We start from the raw sequence: 14,834 nt of genomic DNA, 5'->3' as shown, positions 1-14,834 counted from the left end.
TGATCTTTTCAAAAATTCAACTTTTCACTTTATTGATTTTCTCTGTTGTTTTTCTATACCCTATTTCTTTAATCTCTGCCCTAATCTTTATTATTTCCATCTTTTTTTTTTCTTTTGGTCTTAATTTGCTCTTATTTTTCTCATTTCTTAAGGTTGAAATTTAAGATATTTTCTTTTTGAATGTACACATTTACAGTTATAAATTTCCCTCTGGAACTTCTTCTGTTGCATCCCATAAGTATTGGCATGTTGTGTTTTCATGTTTGTCCATCTCAAAGTATTTTTTAATTTCCCTTGTAACTTTGACCCATCGGTTGTCTAGAAATGTGTTGCTTAATTTCTACATATTTGTGAATTTTCCAGTTTACCTTATGTTTTGATTTTTAGCTTAATTTTACTGTGATCAGAGAAGACATTTTATATGATTTTGATCTTTTTAAATTTATTGAGACTCATTTTGTGGTCTAACATTTGGTCTATGGAGAATGTTTCATATTCATGTGAGAAGAATGCGTATTCTGCTGTTGCTGGGTAGAGCATTCTATAGGTGCCTATTAGGTCTAGTTAGTTTACAGTGTTGTTCAAGTCTTGTAGTTTCTTGCTGATCTCTGTCTACTTGTTATATCCGTTGTTGAAAGTGGAGTATTGCTGTCTCTGACTATTAAAATTGAACTATTTCTCCCCTCAATTCTGCATTTTTCCTTTCCTGTATTTTGGGTCTCTGTTGTTAAGGACATATATAGATTTAGAATTATTCTATCTTATTGTATTAACCCTTTCATCATTATATAATGTCCTTCTTTGTCCCTTGTAACACTTTTTGTCTTAAAGTCTGATAGTATAGCCACCCAGCTGTTTTTTGGTTTCTGTTTGTATGGAATACCTTTTTTTTCCCCAACTTTACTGAAGTATAATTGACAAATAAAATAGTAAGCTATTTAACGTGTACAATGTGATTTGTTATATGCACACATTTTGAAACTGGTATATACTTTCGCACTCTTTTACTTTCAATCTATTTTTGTCTTTGAATCTAAAGTAATTCTCTTGTAGACAGCTTGTAGTTGAATAACTTTCTTAAAATGTATATTGCCAGTTTCTGTCTTTTGATTGGAATAAGTTCAGTGTCTGGGCTTTATCAGGGACAATTTCTTTGATTACCTTTATTTTTCTGAATGCACCATACTTTCTTGTTTCTTTGCAAGCCTTACAATTTTTGGTTGATAGCTGGACATTTTGAATATTATAACTTGGCAACTCTGGAAGTCAGATGCTCCCAACTTCCATGGCTTTGCTGTTGCTGCCTGTTGTAGTTGTTGTTTGTTTACTGACTTTTCTTAAATAATTTTGTAGAGTCTTTATTCTTCATCACATGTGGACACTGAAGTCTCAGTACCACTTAGTGGTCAGATTATGAATGATTAGGCAGAGATTTTCTTAAATGCCTAGAACCGAAAATTTTCCCAGTCTTTGAAGATGGTCTGTGAGTGTGTTGGGGCATGCCTTCAGCAATCATCGAGGCAGTTCAAAGCTCTGTTGTAACCTTCACTTCTTGTGTGCACAAAATCTCAAGGTCAGCCAGAGGTGAGAGTTTAGGGCTTTCTTAATTCTTAGTTCTTTCCTGAGCATGTGTACAGCCATGTACATGGCTTTCTGGATTCCCAGGAACAGGTTGGAGCTTTTCAAAAACTTTGTTCCCCAAAACATCTCACTCCCCAGCCTTTCCTCTCAAGTTTATGGTTGGTCTATTGTTTGCCACAAATGTTATTCAATGCCTCAGGCAGCGGCAGCTAAAACATTTGCCTGTAAGTGCTTTTGAGAAATACCACCATGTAGCTGCTTTAGTACTAGCAGAATACTGAGTTAGGCAAGGTAAAGTCAAGCCTTTTACGCTGGCCTTCCAGGGAACCACCAGACTGGTCAGAACTAATTGTTACAATTCTTTTTTTTTTTTTTTTAATTTTAATGAGGTACAGTGTTGTGTTAATTTCTGCTGTACAGCAAAGTGATTTAGTTATGCATATATATATTCTTTTTCATATTCTTTTCCACTATGGTTTATCAGAGGATACTGAATATAGTTCCCTGTGCTGTACAGTAGGACCTTGTTGGGGGCTGGGGGACGTAAGGAATGCAAGCTTGTGATTAGCAGATGCAAACTATTATATATAGAATGGATATACAACAAGGTCCTACTATAACTGTTATCATTCTTGAGGTTCATTCTGCTCCTCTGGACTGTTATTGGGAATATGGGCTGTTATTTTCAAGATTACCACTGTATTGGAGAGAGAAAATGGACCAGGGTCAGGTAAAACATGATGGAGCTCACCTTTCTTATGGAGATTCAACTACTTCTCTTGATTAACCTTTCTTGATTAACCTGGGTTCTGTAAGGTTTTGGTTTTTAGTTCCGTTGTCAGAAGTTGATTTTGACCATTTTTTGCCAGTTCTTTATTTTCGTAGAGTGGTGGACTTTTGGAATCACTTACTCCATCATTTTTGCTGATATCACTACAGGACAGAGCTTTTAAAGCATTGTATTTAATGGGTGCATAATATTTACTGTGATTTCCTCAACCCCTGTTATATTGATGGGCATTTATCAATTGTTTTCATTGTATCATATATAGTGCTGCAACACTTGTACATTCACCTTCACTCATATCCCTATTTCTGTAGGCTAGATTTCTAAAGTGAAGATGTAAGTGAAAGAATATAAATAGTCAAGGCTCATGATATATGTTAAGAAAATAATTCCCAAGTTGATCTGTTAAAAACAAGACAACAGTACATGAAAAGATGCTCAACATCACTAATTGTTACAGCAATACGAATCAAAACTACACTGAGGTATCACCTCATACCGGTCAGAATGGCCATCATCAAAAAATCTACAAACGATAAATGCTGGACAGGGTGTGGAGAAAAGGGAACCCTTCTCCACTGTTGGTGAGACTGTAAATTGGTGCAGCCACTATGGAGAAGAGTATGGAGGTCCCTTAAAAAACTAAATATAGAGTTGCCATATTATCCAGCAATCCTACTTCTGGGTATATATCTGGAGAAAACTTTAATTCAAAAAGATACATGCACCCCAGTGTTCATAGCAGCACTATTTATAATAGCCAAGACATGGAAGCAACCTAAATGTCCATCGGCAGAAGAATGGGTAAAGAAGATGTGGTACATATGGAATAATATCCAGCCATAAAAAAGAATGAAATATTGCCATTTGCAGCAACATGGATGGACCTAGAGATTATCATACTAAGTGAAGTAAGTCAGAGAGAGAAAGACAAATACCATATGATATCACTTACATGTGGAATCTAAAATAGAATACAAATGAACTTATTACAAAACAGATATAGACTCACAGACATAAAAAACAAACTTATGGTTACCAAGGGAGTAAAGGGTGGGGGAGGGATAAATTAGGAGTTTGGGATTAGCAGATACAAACTACTACACATAAAATAGATAAACAATAAGGTCCTACTGTGTAGCACAGGAAACTGTAGTCAATATCCTGTAATAAACCATAATAGAAAAGAATATATATAATATATACATATTTATATATATATATGAATCACTTTGTGTACACCAGAAACTAACAGAACATTGTAAATCAACTATACTTAAAAATAAATTAATAAAAAATAAAATAAAATAAAAATAAGACAACAGGCCCAAAATGGAGTCACTTATGCTAAACTCCACAACACCAAACCAAGACTGAAGTTAATTACAGTTTTGGATCTCTCAGGAACAGAATCTTAAACCAGTCAATCAGGAATCACCTGATCAATATTAATTAGATAATCTACCTGATAAACGCCAGCTATCCCTTTTAAGGCAAAAACCTTGCCATAACCAGTTCACTTTTTTTTGCCTAGGACTACTTCCCTGTTTCTGTTCCCTTCTGTCTGTAAAATCTCTTGTCTTGTATGGATCTTCAGATCTCCTTTCTAACTGCTAGATTAGACCCTGCCTGATTCATGAATCGCTGAATAAAGCCAATAATGTCTTTAAAATTTACTCAGTTGAATTTTGCTTTTTAACAGATTGGATCATTTTTACTTCCACCAGCCATGTTTGAAAGTATTGCCTCACCCCCGCCTTATCCCCAGTGAGTATTATAACTCAAGACATTTGTTAAGTAAATTAGCAAAATATAGTATCTCATTGCTTTGTTTTACATGTCTCTGATTATCAGCAAGGCCAAAATACTTAACAGTGTTTATCTGATGTTGCCATTTCTTCTTCGGTGGATTTCTGGTCAATAATGTTTGCTGTGAGATGTCTGCCTTTTCATTTATTTATAAGAGCTGTTTAAATAGTAAGACTATTAGCCCTTAATGGTAATAATTGTAAATATTTGAAAATACAGGGCTCTAAAAGCACTTCTAATTTCACATACCCAACGAGTTCTCTTTGCTAGCTCTTGGTCACTATATCATGCTGTATTACTGAAGTAACAATTACCACAAACTTAGTGGCTTAACGCAACACAGATATATTCTCTCAGAATTACAGGGGTCAAAAGATTTAAAGTCAGGGTATTGGCAAGCCTGGTTCCTCCGTGAGGCTGTGAGGGGAGAATCTGTCTTCTTGCCATTTTGGCTTCTAATGGACACCTGTATTCCTTGGTCTGTGGCCCCCTTTTCCATCCTCAAAACACATGACTCCAATCTCTGCTCCTGTCATTACATCACCTCTGCTTCTGACTTCTCCTGCATCCCTTTTATAAGGGTCATTGTGATTATATCAGGCCCACTTAGACAATCCAGGACAATCTCTCCAACTCAAGATTTTTAACTTAATCACATCTGCAAAGTCTTCTTTGCCACATGTCTTAGAGTTCTCCAGAGAAACAGAATGAATAGGATATGTAGATGGATAGTTGGATAGATAGATAGATGATTAGATAGATAGATAGATAGATAGATAGCTAGATAGATAGATAGGGGAAATGACTCGTGATTTTGGGGGCTGGCAAGTCCAAACTCTGCCTGGTAGGCTGTGATATTTGAGACCCAGGAAAGACCGGATGTTCAGTCTTGAGTCTGAAGACAGTCTGGATGTAGAATTCTTTCCTCTTTTAAGGACCTCAGTCTTTTTCCTCAGGCTTGCACCTGACTGGATGAGACCCACCCACACTATGAAGGGTCAAAAATCTACTTACTCAAAGTCCGCTGATTGAACTGTTAATCACATCAAAAATTATCTTCAGTGCAATGTCTAGACTAGTGTTTGACCAAGCAACCCAGTTGACACATGAAATTAACAGTCACAGCACATAAAGTTCCAGGGATTAGGTTATGGACATATTTGAGGGGCCATCATTCAGCCTAGGACTATTTCTTTGAAAGAAAAGACAATGTCCTCTTTTGAGAAAAAGTAGATACTAATTCAGACTAACTAAAATATTACAAAACTCTCCCATTCTCTTCAGAATTTTACAGTAACAGGAGAGAATTTTCCCATGCTTCCTTTTACCTTCATTATGTGCAGTTTTGAGGAGAATTTTATATCATATTATCCTTAGTAATAAAAAGAAAGATCTGCTTCTCTGATTAAAAGCCTTTTTCCATACTTTTGAAGAAGAAAATCTCTCTCTCTTTCTCTCTCTCTCTCCCTCTCCTTCTCTTGAATTGCTATTCTTGGTAGGAAATATTTTATCAGCTCAGACTCCTAATTGGATAGAAACATGGCTAATGCGGTACTTCTCTGTTGCAGACAGGAGACCCTTAGGTTTGGGGGACTGGAGACACATTTAAGCAGGAATCTGTTCCCTTTGGGCCCTCAAAATATTTGAAAATGACCATGAAATGGGAGGAATAGGAGGATTCCCAGAGAATGGTTCCAAGTTTCTAGAACTTCAATCCTGAGCTGCCTGTACCCTCCAAATACAAAAGAAACCAAGATTCAAAGAAGAGACTGCTTGAAAAAAAACCTTGCTTCTGTTAAAAACATAGAATAACATCCATTGCTATTATCTGAATGATTAATTCTGCTCCATACTCCTTTGCTCCTACAAAACTTTTGCTTCTTTAACCTAAGAAATTGTAATTGCAATGAAATCTTTACTCTTTTCAATATAGCAGGTCTTGGGTTACTGGAGATTTGGTTAGACACCCACATGGCTGAGGGTTTGTAGCTCATCCCCCAGTTACATGGACTAAGGTACCCTGATTTGGCGGTAGCATGGACAATTCCCCATATGGCAGCATATGGAATAATCATAATAACAACTGATGTCTTTTGAAACTTATCTTGTGCCAACTCACATGCTGAATGCTTTACAGATACTGTCTCAGCTCTGCCTGAAAACTTCCTACCAGATAGAGCCCATTATACAGATGAAGAAACTGAGGCTTAGGCTCATTGAAAGGCTCATCTAAGTAAGGTCCCATATCATTGGAATTCAGGCCTGTATGATAGCAGAGCCATGTTTAGCCCTGTTATGGGTTTAATTGTGCCCCCTCCTCCCAATTTATATGTTGAAGACCTAACCCCGTTACCTCAGGATGTGGTACCTTATAAGTACCTTATTGGCAATAGGATCTTTACAGATGTGATTAGTTAAGATGAGATCGTACTGAGTAACATGGGCCCCTAAGCCAATATGACCGGTGTCCTTATAAAAGGGGGAAAGTTGGACACAGAGACAGACACACATAGAAGGAAGACAATGTGAAGACACAGGGAGAAGATGGCCATCTACGAGCCAAGCAGAGAGGTCTGGGCAGATCCTTCCTCACAGCCCTCAGAGGGAAGCAGATGGCTGACACCTTGATCTTGGACTTCCAGTCTCTAGAACTGTAAGGAAATACATTTCTGCTATTTAAGCTACCTGATCTGTAGTCTTTTGTTACAGCAGCCTCAGGAAACTAATACAAGCCCCTAAACCATAGTACTTTAAATATTGAATCTCCACAGGAGTGGAACTCTTGGTTGGCCTCTGGACCCCAAATGCAACTAACCCTTAGAAGGGTGAAAGGCTTTGTGATAAGTGCCTGAAATGCGTTCCTTCATTTCCATGCCGGTGCCATCAGATCTTTGCACTGCTCTGTTATCCCCTCCTCATATTTGCATTTAATTGTGGATGCTCAGGGCCAAGGCCCAGAGAGGTTAATGACTCACTGAAAGTTGCACAGCGAGCAAGTAGAAGTTACTTGGCTCTCACTCTCTCTCTCTCTCTCTGCAGTGGCCTCTCACATGGGTGGAGCAGGGACTCTCCCAAACAATTTGAGAAGCCCTTCCTGATCTGTGGTGGCACTAAAATTCTACAAGGGTAAGTCACCACCTGGAGAGTCCTGGCAGGAGACACAATAGGGTCTAAATCCTTGGCATGGATGGTTGCAACTGATCAGCAGGCAGGAATAAAATCCTGGGGAAAATGAACTGAGATGGGTGAGTTTTGAGGGGACTTGGGGGAGAGAGAGGCAGGAGCTGCCAGGATGGAACGTGGACCCCAACCTTGCAGAAGGTCATTGGTTGAAGGTGAGAAAACAGGAGCAGGGAAGCTGAAAAGCACCAAGGCACACTCACCTACTTCCCAGTTTGCTGGAGGAGGTCCTGGCATGGGGTTAATTACCCACTTTCCCAGCACTGTACCTGGAAACCTTCCCAGTCTGCACCTCTGTCAGGTCTGGGCAGCGCCCCTCCCCCACAGGACAAATCCGAGGGAGGGCAGGGAGGTGGACCAGTGAACTCCTCCTCTCACGGTGCTCTGCTGCCACAACAAACACCTGTCTCCCCCCACCCCTCCTCCTGAACCATCTGGCCCAGAACCATCTGCTGGGTCAATGGGGTGTTCTGAATAGCTCCACAGCCCTTTGTCAGTTTGGATGTTTAACTCTCCACTTGGCTCAGCTAATAGGCTCCCAAAGATCCAGGGCTTCCCCATGGAGGCAGGAGGAGTTGGCTTGCATTTCCCAGGATGAAGGATTTAGGAAAAGAACAAGCTCATTCAAGCTGTGCCTATTCCATTTTCTGCAGCGAATTAGGTGTTTTCATACCTATGTCATCTCACTTAACTCCCCAAATAGCCCAGTGAGAAAAATGTCACTATCCCCATTTCATGGATGAGAAAACTGAGGGCCTGAAAGTCACCATGATTGATTAAAGACCTAAAGCTCAAACCCAAACTCTGAGGTAAGCTTGTCCGGGTTCTCTTCTGATGCCTCTGTGAAGGGCCAGAGAGGAATTTCAGCAGGAAAAAAGATGCCCTCGCAGGCCTGACTCAAAATTCCTCCCACTGAGGGTACTGAGTGCCGGCTCCTGGGGGGCGGTGGTGCTCAAAAAATGAACACCCTGTCCCTCAGGCAGTCTCCTCGCAGCAGGGGGACACACCGTTCATCACTGTGTTTATAATGAGAGAGTTTAAAAATGATGGCTTGTACACAAGTCACATCATAGCATATGTTTAATTTTTCTTTATTTTTTATTTTTAATTGCATTTTTTTTAATCTAGAGCATTAAAAAAAACCCAATACATGATAAGTGGCATCACTGAGGTGTTGCTCCAACAAGTACTGACAGATGGAAGCTCTTCTTGTTTTCCCCGCAACACTCAGAACCATTCTTGGCATTTGTCTCTTTCATGTATCCAGTGAGCTCACCGAGAGACACATCACGTGCCCATGGAGACAGGAAGCAGAGGCAGAAAGAAGCGTGGTCAGCTCCTTCAGATGTCGTCATATCGTTTGATTCCAATGACGTGCTGGGGAAAAGCCACGGGCCTGGTGCAGGGGAGGTACCCTGAGATGGGAGGACCACCTTCGTCTGGGCCCTGCTGTGTGACTAGTGATGCTCTGGCTGCTTCTTACGTTATCACCCCCTCATTCCTTCAGTAACACTGTGATGTTAATGCCATTCTGCTCCATGGTACAGTTGAGGAAACGGCTGAATCCTCACCTAGAGGTCACATGTCTGTCTAGTCAGTGATCAAAACAGGACTTGAGCCCATGCGGTCTGACTCCAGAGCCTGGGCACAGGATCGCTGTGCCGTCAAAGAGGCTGGCGGCTGGGAGGCCTCTGCAGCCTCGGGTGTGACTGACAAAGTCTCACCGAGAACGTTCACTTTCTTCCCTCCAAACCAAGCTTTCACCTGTGGTTCTCAGCCATGGCTGGGTGTTAGAATAACCAGGAAAGATTTGCTAAGCCTGGCTGGCCCTGAACTTAGGGCTTCTGATTTTTTGGGGTGGGGTCTGCCCATTGGACTTGTTAAGATCTCCCCAGGGTTGAGGACTGCTGTTCTAAAGGAAGGGAAAGGGTTGGGGAAGCATTCATTTCCTCAGCCAGGGGTAGGCCCTGCCTCACCCAGTTGCCCAGGCAGGTGATGAACCTTTCAATGATCTTTAGTGATGTTTACACCTGGCCTAAGTCTCTGGTTTGGGTGTAGCCAGGACTAGGGGGGAGGGGTGGCTCATGGGTTGCGGGAGGACAGAGCACAAGGCGGGGGAGGGGCGATTGGGGAGGGGCGATTGGGTAGGAAGCATGGGGCTGAAATTCAAGAGTTAATGCAAGAGCAGCCAAGCCTCTGAAGGAAAGGGCTGTTGGTGCGGAGAGCAGATGTGGCAGATTTAATGGCTTAAGTGCCGGGAGCAGCTGCCAGCTGACTTGGCTGAGTTACAGGCCAGGCTACCCTTTCCCCGGCCTGGCCCCATCCTTCCAGGGAGCCAGTTTTAGAGAAGAATGTGAACCCCCCAGGGCCTCGGAGTGAGGTGGGAACCCAGGTCAGCAGGAAGAGCTGGGTGGGCGTGGTGAGCCCAGCCCCGAGCTGATGTCAGTCCCCTGAGATTCCTGGTTCTGCCCATTCACTCTGTGAGGTTGGGTAAGACTCTGCCCTTTTCCAGCCTTGTCCACACACTGACCAGAGGGACTCTGCCGTCATTCCCAGTGCTGACCTCCTAGAACGCTCAAGGTGAGGCTGGAGGAGAGTGTGGGATTTCCATGGTGGCACCTGCAGGAACAGCCAAGGGCCGGGTTCAGCAAAGAGGATGGCGAAGCAGCCACTGTTATCATCCATAGCAATAATAATCCATAGGGTCTACTGAGCACATCCGGTATGCCATGTGCTGTGCTGAGGGCAGAACAGGTTTTACCTCGTTTATTCTTTGCACTCTGTGAGGTACTTAATGTCACTATCCCTATTTTACAGATGAGAAGACTGAGGCTTGGGGATAGGCTACGTGGCAGAACTCTGACTCAAATCCAAGGTTGCCGGCCTTCCAGAGGCAAGCTCTTGGCACCCACCGTGGCTGCTTCCATGGTCAGAGGCTTGCACAGTGGTTGAGAGCCCAGACTGGGGACAGTCAACTGGGGCTCAGATTCTGGTTCTGGCGCTTCCTGGAGGAACCCTGTGGATTTCAAGCAGAATCGAGAAAATGTAAGTAATTAATGCTTAGTCCCAGGGTATGAAGTTGTTGGCTTTGTTGCTCCCGATCCATCCTTGTCCTTGGGCAGGACAACATCCAGGTGTTGACTTTAGTTCACTGTGTCCCCAGGAATGACCAGAGACAATCCCATGAGCAGAGAAGAGTAGTGGGGGGCCGTCTGCCGCTGCAGCTGGAGAAGCCATGAGCGGGAGGACAGTGGCCCATGGGCCCAGGTGTGTGGAGAATGGCCGTGGGGCGTGAGCCGGCTGCAGGAGCACACTGGGCCTGCCTTTCTTTTGTGCCCCTAAATCAGACCCTTGCCCCGAGGGTGTCCAGGCCTGCGCTCGTTTGCTGGAGGCACGTTCCGGCTTCCTGGAGGGGAGCCGTTGTGGCCCAAGAATGCATCGACCTGGGGGCGCAGTGGTCTGCGGTTAGCTAATACGAAAATAGATCTGTTTCCCAGCCCTTTTATTCCACACACAATGGATCACTGGCCGCTCTCGCTTTCTCTTTCCAACAACAATAATGCCATCAATACCCTCCCGGGGACATCTTTATTTGAAGGCTGGGAGGTATGAATTTTATCATTGCAGATAATCCTACCACTTACAAAATATACTAAACAAAGTGAGCCACTCCAGCTGCCCACTAAGGCTGGTTTTCTAGAATCGAATGGGCTTTTATTTGCTGAGTCCTCCTCCTACCCGGCCCCCAGCTCTTCTTCACAGGTCTGAATGGCCCTCGCCAAAGCCTTTCCAGAAAGTTGTGAAACTTGATTTCAGCCCAGAAATGAGCCCTGTGTGGAAACGATGGGCCTTTTGAACTGCTCTTCTAGGGCACAGCCTCGATTACCGTGTGCTGAACTTTGCTGTAAGTAATATCACTCGCCCTGAATTGAGTTAGAAAATCTGAGGCTCGGAAGGGCCAGAGAGATTGCCTAGTAACTACATTCTAATCGAACCTTGCATTTTACAGGTGGGAAAACTGAGGCCCAGACAAAAGAAGTGACCAATCTAAAGTCACAAAACTAGCGGGTAGCAGAGAAAGGTCTTGCCCTGCACTTTCCTCTCCAACCTCAGTGTCTTCCAGGCTGTGACATGTTCTACTGATGGTGCCCAAAGTGGTTTCAGGTGGCCTGTGGCATCAAATGGCATTAAGTTGTATTGATTTATCTAGAGAGAAAATTATTGCCTTTCAACTTTATTTTACGCCTGATGACAGTGGGGAGAAAGGCTTAGTTTGGTACCTTAGGCACCTCTGTAACAGTATTTCTCTCTCTTTGTAACAAACACAGAGCAGGCCTCTGCTTGAGACTAGGTAACAATATCTAGTGTGTATTTAATAACACTGTTGTGTTTTCATTGTGTTTACTTTTAATGATACCACCTAATACTGCTCATTTTCCACTTAGAGTTTTTTAATGACTGTTTTAAAATAACTATTTTTCATGTATTAAAAAATAATGTTATTTAAGTTTCTTAAAGTGAGTTCATTTAAGCAATTAACAATATAGGTGGTCCGTGGGTGTGGCAAGGCTCCTAAAGGCAGCAATGTGAATGGCTGAAGTTTGGAAACTACCACTTTGTACCTGGTACTTCCCATAAATGGCTTCAGGGCTGAAGTCCACTGGAAAGAATTTCCAGAAAAGGGTGCTGAACTTGAACTCATTTCTCTTGCCTGCATAAGTCTATTGGACTTTTTTCTTCTTCTTCTTATTCCTGACATTTTGCTCCACTAGAAGCAGGATCTTGCCCATTGCAGGTGCACATAAATAGAGACTTGTCGGTTACTGTGCTGGCCTGAAGGGCCTGGCTCAGCCCCTCCCAGGCTGTGCTACCGCATACAAGCCATTGCCCGCCTGCAGCTGACTCTGTCTTCAACTGCATGTGAGAAAACTCAGGCTGAATGAATCTTTTGTATCTTTGTTTGTTTGTTTGTTTGTTTTTTAACTGTGATACTGTCATGGGAGTTCCAGAGCCAGTCTGGAAGCATTCAAATCCTCTTTCTACTCCCTCTTAGCTGTGTGCTCTTGGGCAAGTTTCCTAGCTTCTCTGGGCCTTGTTGTCTGTATCTCTAAATAAAGGATGGAGAGGTGAAGACAAGACGAGGGAATGCTGTGTGCATCTCAGACTCACCCAGGGGATTCAAGGGCCCCCAGGACACCCGATGAGTTAATCAGGCAGGTGGGAGAGAACCCTAGGAAGCTGGCTGGTTATTCACACACTGGCTTATTTTGCCGTGACCACCATTAACTTGCCTGAGGGTAAGGTCCCCACAGCACATCACAGCACAGCAAAGTACCCAGTGAACATTGAGTGAATGAATTAATTGAGTTGGGTGGGTTCAGATTGGATTGTATTGGACGGAGTGATTCTAATCATCCGTCCATTCAGAAGATTCCTTTTCAGCATCTATGACATGACAGGTGACATGGTTTCCTGTGCGAGAGAGCCAGCTCTGATGCCAGCCAGACGGAAAGGCTCACGGATCCACTACTTCCTATGTGATCTTGAATAAGTTACTGAATGTCTCTGTTTTTCAGTTTCCTCATCTGTAAAATGGGTCTAATAATAGTCACCTCATAGAGGGGTTGTGAGGAAAGGAGGAAATAAAGCATGAAAAATTCCTTAGAGAAGTATGAGCACAGAGGGCATAATCAATACAATCCATGCTAGCCACGGTGACCGTGGGCTGGTGCTAGGATGGAGTAGAGAGTCAAAAGGACACAGCCCTGCCATCATGGCAATTACTGTCTAGCAGGGGAAATGGACAAAAAACAAATAGAAAAAAAAATGCAGTTAGAAATTGTGGCAAGTGCTGTGCAGGGAACAAACAGGGTGTGTTCTGAGAGAGAATGATGCTGAGGGCTATTATACTTTTCAATTTTGACATCAGGTCAAACCTGTCTGGGAAGAGGCTATTTAAGTGAGACCTGAAGGATGAGATTGAACGAGCTACGTAAAGGAACGAACAGTGATTCAGACCAAGGCAGCAGCCTGTGAGAAGACCCTGAGCTGAGAACCAGGGCAAGAGTGATGTGCATGAGCCGTAAGTACCAGGGCCTCTCTCCCTGGAGTGTGCGGGAAAGGAAATTTTCTAGGGCCACACAAGATGCTCCTTATTAGCTGGGATTGACTCAGTCATGTCAACTCAAGTGCCACAATTGCACCTCTTTGCGAAGGACTCATTCATTCTGGTCTGTGGTGACCTGTCATTGTCTACCTGGTGTGAGGCTGGAGAGAAGCTTCTTCCATCTGACAATGCTCAGCTTCATAATTCTGCCATTTCGCTAAAGTCAGGAAGCAGCCCCCATGGGGAGAGATGGAGCTACATGAAAAGTGACGGTCCCTGGGGAGACCGAGGTTCTGGGGGCTACACAGACAGCCAGGCCAGGCCAGGCCAGGTGACCCGTCCAGTGAGTCAGGCACTGCTGAACTCCACTGGCAACTGGCCTGTAGGGGGACATTTATGGTTTGAAGTTACGTCTCTATGTATCAACATGTGAACAAGGCTCTGGTTTAAAACATGTTTTACATATATATATGTAATATATATACATATATATATATATATATATATAATATATATGTTACAAGGACAGAGTAAAGAGACAAAATAGGTGATTAAATAGTGAATCCCTCTAGGGGATTGTAAGTAAAGAAAAAAGTATGGGAGACCCCTGTAAGTTAATGACCACTCAAGAAAGCAGGTTTGCTTAACCACAAAACCAAGCAGGCTTGCTTAGCAACAAAAACATGTAACAGAAGCATGAGACATGCCCCCAGACAATAAAACAATTGTGGACTGAGACCCACACCCTGCCCAGTGAGCTCAGTAAGTTAATGATTCCTAGGACATGCTCTTCTGCACACACTAAAAACAAAAATATAAGGAAAAGCTGACAGTATACTGACACCTGAGATGAGTTAGCATATTTTAGTATATGTTACTGCCTTTTTTGCTCATTTTCATATATCTATATATATATCTATATATATATGCTTTATTACAGGCAGACGACTCTATGCCACTTCAATGCTAACAGCTGGTGGGAGCTCCCTCGGCCTCCAGTGTCTCCAGTTTGGGTTTGAACACCGCCCTGAAATTCTTCTGGGTTGAGGCCGGCCTAAGACGTGCCCCAATTTGTGTGTAAGAACAGCTGATACTGATCCAGCACTTAGGACTCATCCAGAATATGTGTTTTCTTGGTCAGTCCTCACCACACTAAGTATTACAATTATCTCATGTTAAAGATGGGGCAACTGAGGCACAGGAAGGTTGAGTAACCTGCCTGGGGTCCAACCGGCTGTCAGTGGCAGGGTCAGGAGACAAACCCATGCAAGCAGGCCTCCAGGCCCAGTTGTGTCCCAGCAGGGCTGTGCTGGCCCCATGTTCAGTGTGATCCCACTCTCCCCCCAGCCCAGACCCACGCCACCACCACCC

At 43.2% G+C, this 14,834-nt stretch overlaps 1 long non-coding RNA gene across 1 annotated transcript; it reads left to right on the top strand.

The window, feature by feature from the left end:
- Positions 1 to 10,197: 10,197 nt before the first annotated feature.
- Positions 10,198 to 14,569, top strand: LOC103002414 (uncharacterized). Its single transcript, XR_449792.2, has 3 exons — positions 10,198 to 10,402; positions 13,287 to 13,439; positions 14,404 to 14,569. It is a non-coding gene; the product is annotated as an uncharacterized LOC103002414 (long non-coding RNA).
- The last annotated feature ends 265 nt before the right edge of the window (positions 14,570 to 14,834 follow it).

This window comes from Balaenoptera acutorostrata, chromosome 19, assembly GCF_949987535.1.
Source record: "Balaenoptera acutorostrata chromosome 19, mBalAcu1.1, whole genome shotgun sequence".
In the NCBI taxonomy this organism is placed as follows: domain Eukaryota; kingdom Metazoa; phylum Chordata; class Mammalia; order Artiodactyla; family Balaenopteridae; genus Balaenoptera; species Balaenoptera acutorostrata.
Note: the sequence above shows the minus strand (reverse complement) of the source record. Positions and strands in the feature narration are given on the sequence as shown.